General features: G+C 35.6%; 1 pseudogene; it reads left to right on the top strand.

The window, feature by feature from the left end:
• Nucleotides 1–2,981: 2,981 nt before the first annotated feature.
• On the top strand, nucleotides 2,982–14,329 carry LOC149538090 (uncharacterized; annotated as a pseudogene).
• Nucleotides 14,330–16,559: the final 2,230 nt, after the last annotated feature.

Raw genomic sequence — 16,559 nt, 5'->3', positions numbered from 1 at the left:
AGCTCGGGTCTTCAAGAAAATGTTATTCTTCACTTAGCCAATGTAGTAAGGAGACGGCTCGGTTTTGAGTGCGTACCCAATATAATTTGGGTGATGAGCCGGATAAGCACCAAGAACTGTGGTGTTTAGTCTTTTTGAGATCGGCCGTGGCTGTAAAGCCGATAACAGATGATGGCTATGATGACAAGAGGGGGCCGATAACTATAAGAGGAGAAAAACAAGAAATGGGTTGCTTTATCAAGGCATCACCATGCACGTGAACTGTTCATCAAAACGCCTAAAGAGAAGGCGTCACAAAACTGCAGAGATTGACAAGTAAAATGTAGAACCATAAGCAACGAGTTCGAATTATTTGTTAGAAATGCAATCTTGTGAAAAAGAAAGCAATGAAGCATTTGCAGATTGTGTGCAAATAGATTTGCAAGGAAGGCTTCAAAATATGAATTTAACAAGAGGAGTTTTAGAAACACTTTAGCAATACCAAGGTCGATGCTTGATCTTCATGCAGGTGTCAGCTACCTTGCAAGTGATTGCAGTGTGGAGCTAACTATAGAGAGTGCACGTGATTTCTTCAACCAAATGCCTCAAGCCATGCGTGCAGTCTAATATAGAAATATAGAGTGGAAATGTTTCTTAATTATACAATTTGCACATTTAGAAGTGTTGTGAATGCATTTTAGCCATTTTGAATTTAAAATCATATTTATAAAAATCACTCCAAATTTGTAGTTTTAAAATTAAATTAATTTCAAATATAGAAATAAACAAATAATTTGAAATATAGAAATAAACAAATAATTTGAAATTGTTTTTAATTGATATTTTAAAGTTTTAGAAGATCCCTAATATAAAAATGTCTATTGTAGGTTAAGAACTTTCCTATATTAAGTAGAATAAGTAGAATATACAAGATAAATATATTCATAGAAGACTTTAAAAACTTTAGGGGAAAGTATTAGTTTCTCTTTTATAAAAGAAACAAGAAAACAATTTTGATAGATTTGCAAGATAATATAGGTTTGCAAATAATCACCTCAAAACATAAAGATACAAAAACTTATCTAACAACTAAAAAATAGTGAAAAATATCCTTGATTCGTACAAATGATTGGTAAGTATATTGATAATTTCCTTTACACTTCTGGGGTGTTTCAAATGTATGATTTGGCCTCAACATGATATCAGATGAAGTGATATTTGATGTTTATATGCTTGGTTCAATACTCTGAAACTCTAGGATTCTTGTTTGATTGATTTGCAATTTTTGTTTCTAAATAGTAAATGTGCTAAAGAAATTCATTTGATGAGAAATCCATCAAGGAATGATCTACCTATGATTTATTTTGTGGCTTCAAAAAATGCTACATATTCTTCTTCATTCCTCAAGTCAATTAGAACTATTTGTTTCTTTGATTTCCAAGTAATATTTTTGATGAGTCATGTACTTGGCTACATCCATTGAAGTATTTCCTACATTAGAAACAATTTTTAAATTTTGCTCTATTGAAGTCTAAACAAAATTACAATATTGTATGCCAATGAACATAGGATTAGACTGACATGAGTTCTTAAGTAAAAATATAGTAAACATAAGTCAATCATGTGAAAAACCCCAATCGTCCCTTCCATCAAAATTATTTCTCTAATCATTAAGGCCCATTAAAATAGTTTTTTGTTCACTCTTTTTCAAATGGTATCCATGCCACCTCTTCAACCTTTGGTAGATGGGGATTAGCCCTTTAAACCTCATTAACATGCCTAAAAGTTTTTGTTTCAACTTAATACTATTATATACTTCTAAATATAAATCTACTGAGGGATACACTATTTATTTTGTTTAATACTATTAAAATCCTCTAACACCATTTCTTTGTCTATCTCTTTCATGTAACTCCTAGTTTTGACATGATATTGACTACTTCATTCCCTTCTCTTTTCATCAATGATTCTTAGTAAACATTTTTGCAACTTGATATATTTGCTTAAATACCTTGCTGAGCAAAGATTTTTTGGCACTCTTAAAATCAACATTGATGGTTCTTCTCGGAGAAATCCTGGTCCGGCTAGTATTGGTTGAGTTGGGCGTGATAGTTCTGGTGATATTCAATTTCTATTTTCTATATACAAGGGTTACCATACTAAAAACTTCATGGAAGCCCTAGCTATCTTTGTTGTAGTGGAACAATGTTGTAGTTGGAAAAGAATCATCTATGAGACTGACTCATAGGTGGTTGTGAACTTATTGCATAATAGGAATCTTGTGCATGTGAATTGGCATTTGGCTTAGGTTATTCAGCAGATCATTTAGTTATGCAATTCTCTGAATTCTGTGTCTTTTGTGCATATCCCTCGTGAGTGGAATGGTGTGGCTGATTGTCTGGCTAAATGGGCCTCTGAGCAGGGTTTGGCTTGGAATATTCTTGATCATAGGATGCTTCCACTTGATTTATCTCAGATGCTGGTTCAACTTGTGAACCAAGATAAAGCTATGTGGTTCTCTTTGTTTCTTGTGTTGTTCTGCTCTCTTTGATATTCAATAAAAATTTTACCCCTCTTTTAGTTCAAAGATTTTGTGACTTGAGATAAATGTCATTGCTCAGAAGGATAATTCGATTGAAAATATAAGCCCCTCTTCTAAGAGAAAGAAAATAAGTTTTGAGCAGGCAGTTGTACCAGTGGAGTAATCCAGAGAAGAGAAATCCGTTAATACCTTTGGCCAAAGAGCTCGCTAAATTTTTCTGTTATTATTATTTAATAGAATAGTCGATCATACCCTATAGATACAGTAAACTCCTCGATACTATTTATATCTAGAATTTTGTTTATATTCCTATGTGTTATAAGCTATCTATGACATAGTTAATCCTTGGTTTTTAGATGGTATTGTAAACTATATCTTAAATAGAGAGTAAATAAAAAGATAAATCTAGTTTTAAATTGTATTGTAAACTATATCTTAAATAGAGAGTAAATAAAGAGATATGAAGCGCATCTGTGGGATTATAGCCACAACGAGGATGGCCAGAGACGAAAGGGTACACAAGGTAAGTTTAATGCAATGATGAGAATTCCTAATTCCCTTTTCCTTTTTAGTAAGCTTTTAGATGTTTTAGAGGTCGATTGCAGACTGCTAATTAAGATGGGATTATGCAAACATCACTTGTTTTCTATGTGTGCTGATCAAAAAAGTTTTCGTTTGTCTTTGTAACCATGAACTGTGGACGATCCTTATAATCTTCTGTAGTATATTTGGGTGAGGAAACATCTTATCACTGGTTTAATCATGTTTTAGTTTCCTGAAATCTCTTCTCTTTTTTTAGCTAGTTGCCGTTGTATGTTTTCCTTATTTCACTCTTAAAATTTTAAGATTGAATTGGTGGTTGAAATTTTAATCTAAGTGGGTAGGACAAGAAAGAGAAAGCAGCTAGGGCTTATGGTCTGGCATGAGCTCTCAAATATTGGGGTCCATCCACCATAACGAATTTTCCTGTATGACATTTAAATTTATTTTGTTGTTTTTTGGTATTGGGATTTAAGCACAATTTATGTATGTACCGTCCATTGATGTATTAAGGTTTTAATATTAATTTTGCCAATATTAAATGCAGATTTCCAACTACGAGCAAGAGCTAGAAGAGATGAAACCTATGTCCAGGGAAGATTAGGTTGCTCATCTCGGAAGGTACCAATATGACTTTTCTTACATTTAACTTTTGTAAATGATGTAGCAATGCAATAGAGCATTTTTATGACCGTGATGTCAAAGTTATAAGAAAAATAAGGAAGGAAAAGTTTAAATTTCAATGCATTCGACAGAACCATCATTTCTTGTTCCAGGGCAAAAACCCTAAGAAATTAAGGGTCCTTAGATCTTATTTCTAATATCTAATTAAGCATAATGAAAATTCCATTAATTTGTAATATAAATGAAGGTATTAAATGTTAGCTCTCCACTTTTCAAAAAAGATTAGGTGAGTCCTCAAGTCTATTTTAATACAGGTTTGATTGCATTTGTTCTTCACATTAGTGTAGAAACCTAGAATAACTCTGATACAAATTGTAGAAACCGAAGAATACATCTTGTAGAAGGTGGATGGACAAAATAACCTTAAACTGAAAAATACTCAATCTGCTGTGGCAGTAATACATTTCAATAACTGTTTTGTCCATATCAATTATATTACATGATGCCTCTTTTTATAGATGTCTGATATCATTTTTGGAAACATCTAAATTAGCTGACAAAACAAAAATAGACTTTTCTAGAATTATTTATGACTTCCAAAACTTTACCTAACCCTATTTGTCCATCTTGGAATTTCTAAAATCCTATTCGTTTGAGGGGGAAATTACTCATTTGAACACTCCCCCTAATTTCAACCTCAAATGTTTTTGCATATGAATCCAAATCCTTTCTTTTCCCTGATGCCAAAATGCTTCATATCAATTAATTTCTTGATGAATAGTGTCTTCCAAGGCTGTGGTCTTTAATTTCCAAAAATATCTTACATCATCTATCACAAATGCTGATGACAGGATTCACTAATAACGTTGATCAAAATCATGTCTTCTTTTAGCTAACCTTGCTCCACAAAACAAATTCTCTTTGTTGTCACAAATGGTGACAAACAAATTCCTTCTTTAGCCATCCAATGATTAGCTACTTCTATTAAAAAGTAATGACAGGATGCTCCCAATTAACTTGACTCTAATTCATTTGTTACAAATGGTGACAGGATTTTCTTGCCCTAGCTTTGATACCACTTGTAGAAACCTAGAACAACTCTGATACAAATTTTAGAAATCTAGGAATAAACCTTGTGGAAGGTGGATGGACAAAATAAACTAAAATTGAAAAATGCTCAATCTGTTGCGGTAGTAATACATTTCAATAACTGTTTTGTCTTTTGGAAACATTTAAATAGACTTTTTTAGAATTATCTATGACTTCCAGAACTTTACCTAACATTATTTGTCCATCTAGGAATTTCTAGAATCCTCTCTATTATATTCATTTGAGGGAGAAATTACTCATTCCAACAATTAGAGGCATTAATTGGCATTTGTTAACTTTACAAGAACAACAGTTCATTTTCTAGGGGTGCATCCACTTACTGCGGAGTAAAAAGGTTTCTTTTTATCAATTTAACTAGACTTTTTAAGGTCTTCAAAAGATATTGAATATTAATGTAAATATTGAGTCAAACTTTATAGAATGTAATTTCATGTAATGTTTATTTGTAACTCTATGGCAGAGTGCGTTATAATGAAAAGTGCCAAGCTAAGATTGCAAGAGTTGTTGGCAACAAGAATTTGTATCTTAGAAAATTTAGTGAGTAAACCATTTTCATTGTATTGTACAACATAGAATGGAAAATATAAATGGAGCATTTATATTATACTACAGTAAGTTGACCAAATAGAAGATATTAGATTTTTACAGTCTATAGTCTACAATAATTTGAGCGTATATTTTGATCAAGCAATATATAGAAATAAAGAATTTATCAATATATTCCTATGATTCAATCCTCAAGAAACATATTACTAAATAACCATTTCTTAGGTGGTCTTTTGAAACCTGAATTTTCTTTCTTATTTGAACATTCAAAGAAAATGAGAACAACACGTGAAAAAGGAAACAATTGAACTAACTGTTTGGATTTCCCAGCACGAGGAAGAGGCAACTAAGGCATATAACATCGCTGCAATCAAACTCAGAGGCCTCAAAGCTGTCACAAACTTTGACATGAGAAAGTATGATGTTAATAGAATTTTAAACAGTGCACTGCCCATTGAAGGATATGCAGGGTGCATTAAAAAGGTAGAATCACCCCATCTTGAGAGGACATTACTAGATGGGCCATTGATCTCCCAATATACACATGATACTGTAAGATTTCATAGCGACTCAGCTGCACCCGAATGGCCTCTTTTACCTTTTGTGAGAAATATAAATAAAAATTTAACTTAAACTCACAACCCTAAACTTAAAATCTTTGCTCGACACATAAAAGTTGCTTGGCACATGAAGGTGTTGAGTGCCAGTTTTACTCGGCACTTAATGGTGCCGAGTGGCAGGTTGCTCGGCACTTGATGGTGCCGAGTGATAGGCAACAGGTGCCGAGTGAACTCGGCACAAAGAGGAGCTCAGCACTTGAAAGGTCAGCAGCAATAGATGCCGAGTATGCTCGGCTCCAAAAGAAATGCTTGGTAACAATAGATCTCGAGTGAGCTCGGCTCCAACTAAAGTTCATAACTTAGAAAATTTCAACATGAATGCATTCACCATTAAAACTAGAGAGCCAAAGCTTTAAGCTTTCAAACAAATTTCTCAAATGCAACATACAAGGGAAGATCAATAGATTCAAGTATGCTTGCCTGCTTTCTATTTAATCTTTCATTAAACTATTACAAAATCTGGGAGCATTTGGCTTCAACCAGAAAACTCTAAAATAACTCTAAACTGATAATACTTCAAACTTCAATAAACTTTTAAACCCACAACTCTAATGGCTGCATACAATGATGCCTAGAGTAATCACTGCTTCAACAAGACAAATCCAAACAACAAAAAACTTAATGAGTGAGGAAAGGAAATACGTGCAACTGCAGACACAAACTTCTTTCCTTCTTCCTTCTCTGATCTGCTTGATCTGCTAACTCTTCCTGAATGAATGAATCTGATCATTCCTTTTGTTATACTTGCAAAATGTTTTCCCCTCTCTTTTTTTATTTCAAAATTTCACCCACCATTTTTATGTTTTATGTCTGTTTTGCTAGTCGTCAGGTGGTAGGTGGGCATTTGGCTACAGGGGCAAATTTCAACTGCCGTATTAAATTTTTCAACACTCCCCCTTTGTCTCGAGCCAAACAAAAAAGGATCATAGCTGATCCAAATCAACTACACCAAGACACTCTCTTAGGTGTACAAAAGATCCAATGCCTAATGGCTTTGTGAAGATGTCTGCTAGCTGCTGCTCAAACCTGCAAAATTCCATCTTGATATCCTCATTCTCCACCAACTCTCTAATGAAGTGATATCTGATTCCAATATGCTTGCTTCTCCCATGGAATACTAGATTTTTGGACAATGCAATTGATGAGATGTTGTCACAATAAATTGTGGTTCCATCCTCTTGCCTTTCATTCAAATCTTTCAAGATCCTCCTTAGCCAAATTTCTTGACATGTTGTTGCATTTTCTGCTATGTATTCAGCCTCTGCTATAGATTGAACAACAATATGTTGCTTCTTGGATGCCCATGAAATTGCACCCGATCCCATATGAAACATGTATCCAGAAGTGCTCTTCCTATCATCTAAACTTCCAGCCCAATCACTATCAGTGTAACCAACCAACTTGAAATCATCATTTGCAATATATAAAATTCCAAATCCCTTGGTACCTTTCACATACCTTAGGATCCTCTTTCCCACTTTCCAATAGGAATCCTTTGGTGTTTCCATAAATTTGGAAATTGGACTTACTGCATGCATTAGGTCTGGCCGAGTTGCAATCAAATACATTAGACTTCCAACCATACTCTTGTATATTATTGAATCCACTCTCTTGCTAGAGTCTTCCTTGCTCAACTTCAAACCTATTGCTGTTGGTGTGGGGGCTATCTTACTATTCTGCATTTTAAATCTCTCCAAGATCTACCCTGCATATTTTTCTTGAGAGATGAATATGCTATCATGCATTTGTTTTACTTCTATGCCTAGAAAGTATTTCAAGAGACCTAGGTCTATCATTTCAAATTCACTTTTCATGGCCTCTTTGAACCCACTAATTAGAGCCTTGTCATTTCCAGTAAAAATTAAGTCATCTACATACAAGACAACAATCAATACATTACCATCTGCTACCTTGATGTAAAGAGTGGGCTCACCATTGCTTTTGCTAAAGCCATTTCTCATCAAATATGAGTCAATTCTACTGTACCATGCCTGTGGAGCTCGCTTGAGCCCATAAAGAGCTCTCTTCAATCTATATACTTTGTGCTCTTCATCTGCAACTTCATAACTAGGTGGCTGCTCCACATACGCTTCTTTTTTCAATACACCATTCAGGAAGGCAGACTTCACATCCATTTGAAATGCCTTCCACTTGTGCTGAGCTGCAATTGCTATGACAACACGCACAGTTTCCATTCTTGCAACAGGGGCATAGGTCTCATCATAGTCTCTTCCATACTGTTGTTTGTAGCCCTTGACTACCAGCCTTGCTTTATGCCTATCAATCTTGCCATCAGCATTGCATTTGGTCTTATAGACCCATTTCACTCCAATCACTTGCTTTTTGGGAGGAAATTCAGTTAGCTCCCATGTCTCATTTTTTTCTATAGCATCTATTTCCTCTTCCATGGCTTTACACCATTTCTCCTCCTTAATAGCTTCCTCAAAATATACTGGATCACTATGAGAAAATAATGCAAAAGTAACACTCTCATCATAATCTTCATACCTTTCATCTTGGTATATCTCCCTAAGACTCTTGGTCTTTCTTGGTAACAAGGAAGAGAGTGTGGGATTAGAATCTTCATTGTTGTTGCTTTGCCGACTAGCTCAGTCTTCACCGGTACTTGGCACTGACATTGGGTCATGCCTAGAGGAGCTCGGCAATGACTGAACCTGCTTGCCTTTTCTTCTATTTGCTCCTTCTTCTTGCTATTCATCAGCATCCTCTTCACTCATAATTGGCACTTTACTTGATGTGCTCCGTGATTCATCAATTCAACTATACCAATACTGATTTTCAAGAAATTCCACATCTCTTGAAAGCATTATCTTGTTATTCAAAGGGTCATACAATCTGTATGCCTTTGATTCTAGGTTGTACCCTATGAAAATGCATTTCACACCTTTGTCATCAAATTTTTGCCTTTGCTCTTTAGGCACATGCACATATGTTACACATCCAAACACTCTTAAGTGTTCAACTGTCCATCTTCTTCGTGACCATGCTTCCATTGGAATTCTATCATAGACTACCTTTGTAAAACACCTATTAATTAGGTAAACTGTTGTTGCCATAGCCTCTCCCCAAAATTCAGTTGGGAGACTTTTCTCTTTCATCATGCTCCTTGCCATTTCAACAATGGTCCTGTTCTTTCTTTTAGCCACTCCATTCTTCTATGGTGTATAGCTGGCTATGAGTTCTTTCTTTATGCCATGTTTCCTGCTAAAATTTACAAAAGAATTGGAGGTATACTCCCCTCCTCTATCTGATCTAAGGATCTTGATATAATGTCCGCATTCTCTTTCAGCCTGGGCTTTAAATTCTACAAATTTACCAAATGCTTCAGATTTATTATTTAAAAAATACACCCATGTCCTACGACTGAAATCATCAACGAATGTCATGAAGTAAGTACTCCCCCCAATGGAAGTAACTTGCATAGGATCGACTAGGTTGGTATGCACTAACTCTAATGGATATCTAGCCCTCTTAGAATTTTCAGAATTAAAGGGAAGCCTATGTTGCCTTCCCAAAATACAAGCCTCACACTTGTCACAAGAATTTTCTACACATGGCAAACCATCTACCATTCTTTTATTTGACAATAATTTTGAACCAGCATAGCCAAGATGACCATGCCTAAGATGCGACAACCGTGAAGGGTCTTCAATCACACTCCTTAGAGCTGATTGTGTGTGAGGTGCAGCAAAAACTTGAGATGAGAAACATGTCTCTATCCTCAAGGGAAACATTCTGTTCTTTGTCATTTGAACTGCTGCAAGTAGGTTCTTGCTCCCATCCTTTTCATGAATGACACACGTGTCATTCTCCATCAGAACTTTGTATCCATTTTGAATGAGCTAAGCAATGCTCATCAAATTTGTGCTTCATACTAGGGGCGAAATACACATTTTGTATTTCTCTTTTCTCACCTTTCTTGGTGCGGACCATAATAGATCCTTTGCCCACAACTAGTAGGGTTCCATTGTTACCCATCTTAATTTCTGATTTGAAACTCTTGTCAATGAATAAAAAAAAGGTTTCACTACCACTCATGTGGTTGTTACATCCTTTTTCGAGGTACCAAACTTCAGGGCTTCCTTCTTCACCAACATTACACATGATGAAGGCAGTAGCATTGGGTCCACTTCCCATGTTTACATCAACCACATTTGTTTGTCCTGACTGATCATTCTTCTTCTTCCAGCATTCATTTTCATAATGCTCATATTTATGATAGTAGTAGCATTCTACATTACTCTTATTTGAGTTGTAGTTTTTCTTACCTCCTCTTGAAGTATTTTGTGAGCTACTTGCTCCATCTGCTCTTCCTGAGCTTTCTGCTGCAGTATTCCTTTGTCCTCCATTTCCTCGGCCTCTGCCTTTGGAGTTCTTGCCTAAGCCATTTCTTCCTCTCCCCCTTCCTCTTGGATTTTTCTGAGCCTTGAATGCTTGCTCTTGGGAAGATGAAGAAGTAGATCTGTTGATCCTATGCTCATGGGTTTGAAGAGAGCCCATCAACTCATCCATTGTCAAAACAGTGAGGTCTTTTGCCTCTTCTATGGTCATGACCAAATGGTCATATTTATGAGGTAAACTCCTCAATATCTTTTCCACTATCCTCTACTCTTGATAGTCTTCTCTATTTGACTTCAATTGGTTAATCACATTGGAGGTCCTTGAACTGAAGTCTACAACTGATTCATTTTCCTTCATCTGAAGGTTCTCAAATTCTCTCCTTATATTCTGTAGCTTTACTGTACAAACTTTATTAGTCCCCTTGAAGTTCGTCTCAAGGATATCCCATGCTTCTTTTGCATAATTTTCTACTGCAATATTTGTAAACACTATCTCTGTCATTGCTGCTTCAATAAGACTTAATGCCTTTGCATCTTTCCTCCTTGACTCTTTCAAATGAGTCTTCTGTGCATTTGTGAGAGCAACATACTGAGTTGGATTAGTCACATCATTGAATCCATTGACCACAAACTCTCACAAATCATTTACAACCATAATGGTCTTCATCTTCTTTGCAAATGTATCATAATTCTGTCCATTAAATTATGGTGGCTACTGCCATATCTTTCCTACATCTCCTGCCATGTCAAATATCCCAAGAAAAAAAATGCTCTAACTCACTGTGGATGTGGGGCCTCAAAGCTTTGATACCATGTGAAAAATATAAATTAAAATTTAACTTAAACTCACAACCCTAAACTTAAAATCTTTGCTTGGCACATAAAAGTTGCTCGACACATGAAGGTGCCGAGTGCCAATTTTACTCGACACTTGATGGTGCCGAGTCGCAAGTTGCTCGACACTTGATGGTGCCGAGTGACAGGAAACAAGTGCCGAGTGAACTTGGCACAAAGAGGAGCTTAGCACTTGAAAGGTCGGCAGCAATAGATGCCGAGTATGCTCGGCTCCAAAAAAATGCTTTGCAACAATAGATGCTGAGTGAGCTCGGCTCCAACTAAAATTTATAACTTAGAAAATTCCAACGTGAATGCATTCACCATTAAAATCAAAGAGCCAAAGCTTTAAGCTTTCAAACGAATTTCTCAAATGCAACATACAAGGGAAGATCAATAGATTCAAATATCCTTGCTTGCTCTCTATTTAATCTTTCATTAAACTATTACAAAATCTGGGAGCATTCAACTTCAACCAAAAAACCCTAAAATAACCCTAAACTGATAATACTTCAAACTTCAATAAACTTTTAAACCTGCAACTCTAATGGATGCATACAATGGTACCTAGAGAAATCACTGCTTCAACAGGACAAATCTAAACAACAACAAACTTACTGAGTGAGGAAAGAAAACATGTGCAACTGCAGGCACAAACTTCTTTCCTTCTTCCTTCTCTGCTTAGCTCTACAACTTCTCTCTAATCTACTTGATTTGCTAACTCTTCCGGAACAAATGAATCTGATCATTCCTTTTGTTATACTTGCAAAATGTTTTCACCCCTCTTTTCTGATTTCAAAATATCACCCATCATATTTATGTTTTATGTTTGTTCTGCTGGTCGTCAGGTGGTAGGTGGGCATTTGGCTCCAGGGGCAAATGTCAACTGCCGTATTAAATTTTCCAACACCTTTTCAATAGCAAGCAAATCCATCAATGCCAGAAACATATCAACAAAGAAGCATGTGGTCGAAATAGGCAAATGACAGCCAAACACACCAAGATTATCAAATGCAGTTGAATCAGAATTATGATGTGAGTAGCATCATAAATAGTGCAAACTGCATTAAATAGATAGAATCATCTCATCTTAAGCAGACTATACTGGAAGGGCCATTGATTTCCCAAAATACGCATGATACTGTAAGATTTGACAATGCCCTAGCTGCAAATGAATGCCCTCTTCTGTCATTCCAACAACAAGCATATCCATCGATGGCAGCAGCATATCATCCTCACCCATCCATGTTACCAACCAATGACACTATTTTGCACAATCACATGAGCTTGGTATCTGTAGAAGCCAATTGTTCAACTGCTGGAATCTACAATGACATCTCAAACACTTTAGCGACAAATGGGTTTAGAATGCAAAACTCTTCTATAACGCAATTCGCCAACTCATCAGTTGTTTCTGCCACCCACTTTAGTGACAATTCAGAAGGACCAGTTGCTTCCAAAGCTCCATCAAACTATGAAACCATATTTTCAGCAGATCCATTAGGAATTGGCTTATACCATTTAACTCAGTAGCAGCTTGGAAGAGATGGGAATGAGAATTTAACATGCAACAACAACTTGATGACACCTTCTATTCAGACTTCAGTTTCCACTATTTGGAGTGACATGCATAACATGCATGAGTAATGTGGGTTCTGATCATGAGATAATCTTAGTAAATACTTATTCTATATATTGCTATTGCTTACTTTATATGGGGAAGTATAGTGAAATGTAACACCTTAGATCCTTATTTTGACAATTTTTGGAAGGGTTTAAACCCTTCAACTTACTTATAGCTTATATATAGAGGTCTGCATGAGCTTTATATTACTTGAGGCCAAATAGGCTTTTGGAATCAGGAAGTGAACATTTGTTGTAGCCCTCCAGAGCCACAAGTCTAGCATGGATGGCTTCGCTACTTCTTTTTTTAAAATATTCAAATAAGTTTAATTATTTTCTCCCTTAAACCAAATAACTGTGAAGGGAGACCAAAACTATTCATTACATAGTATTATAAATTACTTTTTTGTCAATTGCAGTGCATTTCAAATCATCTGTAAACAAATATTTCATTATATCCAAGTTTTCTAAATAATTTAGATGTGATCTAATTTAGTCTTAAGAATATTCTTGAGATTTTAGTTCTCTTGATAATTTTATGTCTAATATCAATGTCTCATGATCTAAGATTTACCACTTATTTCAGTGGAAGGCGTATGATTCGGACAGAAGATTGAAGCTAAGATTAATCTAATTGTGTCATAAATAAACCATTATTCTTCTTTCTCTAATTCACAAAGGAATTTATTTGCTTCTCCTTGAAATAATTTAATAGAGCTACTAAAGAATCTCTATTCCTTTTGAATTGCTTTTATAAATTGATGCATCTCTAGAATACTCTGATTTGATTAGTAATTAATATAATGAGTTGGAAACTTTAGTATGTACTGGAGGAGGTTTGGGCATTGCTTCTGAAATTTCAAGACCTTTTAGTTAATCATTGTCACAGAGAGACAAATATGGGGGCAGACTGGCTGTCCAACTTGAGCATGTTCTTAAGTGGGTTTTATTTTGAGAAAACTGTATAGCCAAGTGCGTACGTTTTATTTTGAGTGATACTATAGGTAATCTTCATGCTTCACTCTTATTTTTAGATTCAATGACTGTTAAGTCCACAATTGATTTTCATGAGACATAAGTTTGTATGAGTTGCTATCAATGCAATATCGACTTGAAAACTCCTCAGTTGAATTCTGTAACAATGTCATAAGATGCTGATAAATCAGACCCAGATCACAAGCATGCCTTTCAAATTAATGCATAGAAGCTGTTCCCATTGTTTGTTTGCCCATCTACATAGTTTTTAGTAGATAAAATGAATAGTTTACTATTTAGTATTCTCTCTATATTTGCTATATGTAATGCCATTCATTCTTTATTCTGGAATGATGTCCTCCAACTTCACTAGAGCACTGAAAAATGTTGAAAAAAACTGGCTGAATAAGAGAGAACTGAAAAACTAGAAATACTAGCAGAGTGTCTAGCAGTTGACCCATTCCTTCACACCTTTTCAGGAAAATTCTGGATTTGTTCCACAAAACTGGAAGCTATTTAATATTCCAAACGGAAGCAGACAGGCTGTCCATGTTAAGGGATCAACTACAGCATGAACCATTAGTTGTGGATGATGATGGCTTAAAAGAAATTGCAGTTCAACAGTGTTTATTGATTTCCCTGGTTGAAGAGATTGATATTTGATCTGTGTCGGGTTAGGAATTCTTGTTGGTTGATCTTTAGGAAAAGAATTAAAGGCTCACTGATTGGGTACATGATCTGGCACAACAATTTATAGATCTGTAAAACTGCCCTTTTGTTCCACTTCAAATAGGCAGTAACAGGATTCAATTTGTTAAGAGTGTTGCTAAGTTGAATTCAGTGACCAATCATGAAGATCTTCATTTACCGTATTGAATGACCAATCATGAAGATCTTCATTTACAGGAATTTGTAAATGCCACCTTGCTTCACCCTACTCTACTGAGTTGTCCTTCACTGTAAATAAGTATTTTCAGCTTAGCGAGTTTACCCCTGTAGACAGCATGTTTTGTGAGAAGGATGAACAGGTGTTGAGCAAGGCCCATGTGTTCATGTGTTGTGATGATCTGTGTAAGCAATCTTAAATGTGTTTTATTTTGTTTTTGGGCTGTTTTCATGTACATGGTATATACACATGTGGACAGTTTTTTTTTAACACAAGAAAAATAGCCTATATATATATACTTGAAACAAAGGCGTTTAAAGTGTTAGAATTTAATATTATTTGGGTCTCCCTTGAGCCATGCGCGCACCTACCTGTTAGGGAAACAACAGTCAGAAAATTGATTACAGTAGGTAATTTTGAGTTCAGTTTTTGTGTAGAAAAGGTTTGTGGACAACAATAAGACAGAAACGAGGTGATGTTTTTCATTCCATTATTCTCATTCAGTCAGTTAGAGTGCACCAGCCAAAAAGGAAGTCTTTCAGATTTAGTAACTCTTGTGTGAGCTCCAAGAAGCTCCAGGTTGATTGTATGTGTTGTGACCAATAGTCACATCATCGCCCAAGCCTGGGGCTCCCTTTTGTTTCTTGGTCTTGTCTTTTTGGCTTTAATTCTTGGTAGTATTGGGCTAAATCTTCTAAAGTTAGCTCTTTCAAATGAGAATTGGTAAAATTGGCCAGATGTGAAAAGTGTTGTCCATGTGGCTCTGAGAATGGAAATTATTTGCTTGTTTGAGAATTGAATGTCTTGACTTACTATTTTTAGAAAGTCTATTTTTAGTAAGTCTATTTTTAGTAAATTTCATTGCCTCTTAGATTGGCCATATTTTAACTTTGGGACAACTTACTATTTTTAGAAAGTCTATTTTTAGTGAGTCTATTTTTAGTAAATTTCACTACCTCTCAGATTGGCCTTATTTTGACTTTGGGACAACTTACTATTTTTAGAATGTCTATTTATGGCAAGTCTATTTCTGCAACAAGTGAGCTATGGTTGATAAAGAGCCAAAAGGGTACATGTGTCTATATCCAAAAGAATGAGCAAGCATGAAAGTCAATCGAGAAAAAAATACTCAAGTCTGGAATCACCCATGAAATATCCAAAAGTAGAAAGGCATGAAGATAATAGAAAAAATGGTTGTCGTGAAATTCTTCCATCATGGACAAAATCCATGATCTCTCAAAAAATCTAGCCTTGGAGAAAAATGGTTGTTGTGGAATTCTTCCATCATGGACAAAATCCAGCCTTGGAGAAAAATGGTTGTTGCGGAATTCTTCCATCATGGACAAAATCCCCGATCACGCAAAATTTCCAGCCTTGGAAAAAAATGGTTGTTGTGGAATTCTTCCATCATGGACAAAATCCATGACCACTCAAAATTTCCATGAGCAAGAGAATTAGAAATCATGGAAGCAAATATGGCTAAGTGTTGGAGATTTGTCCTTCATAGAAGCAAAAACAGCGAAGTGCTAGAAATTCCTCCTTGATGGAAGAAAAAATGCTAGTGTTGAAAGTTTCTCCTTCATGGAAGAAAAATTGGCTAAGTGTTGGAAACTTTCTCCTTCATGGAAGAAAAAATGGCTAAGTGTTGGAAACTTTCTCCTTCATGGAAGAAAGACTGGTTAAGTGTTGGCAATTCCTCCTTGATGGAAGAAAAAATGCTAGTGTTGGAAGTTTCTCCTTCATGGAAGAAAAATTGGCTAAGTGTTGGAAACTTTCTCCTTCATGGAAGAAAAAATGGCTAAGTGTTGGAAACTTTCTCCTTCATGGAAGAAAAATTGGCTAAGTGTTGGCAATTCCTTTTTGATGGAAGAAAAAATGCTAGTGTTGGAAGTTTCTCCTTCATGGAAGAAAAATTGACT

Source organism: Cupressus sempervirens, chromosome 9 (genome assembly GCF_028749045.1).
Source record: "Cupressus sempervirens isolate cs-2001-9-10 chromosome 9, ASM2874904v1, whole genome shotgun sequence".
Taxonomy (NCBI): Eukaryota; Viridiplantae; Streptophyta; class Pinopsida; order Cupressales; family Cupressaceae; genus Cupressus; species Cupressus sempervirens.
Note: the sequence above shows the minus strand (reverse complement) of the source record. Positions and strands in the feature narration are given on the sequence as shown.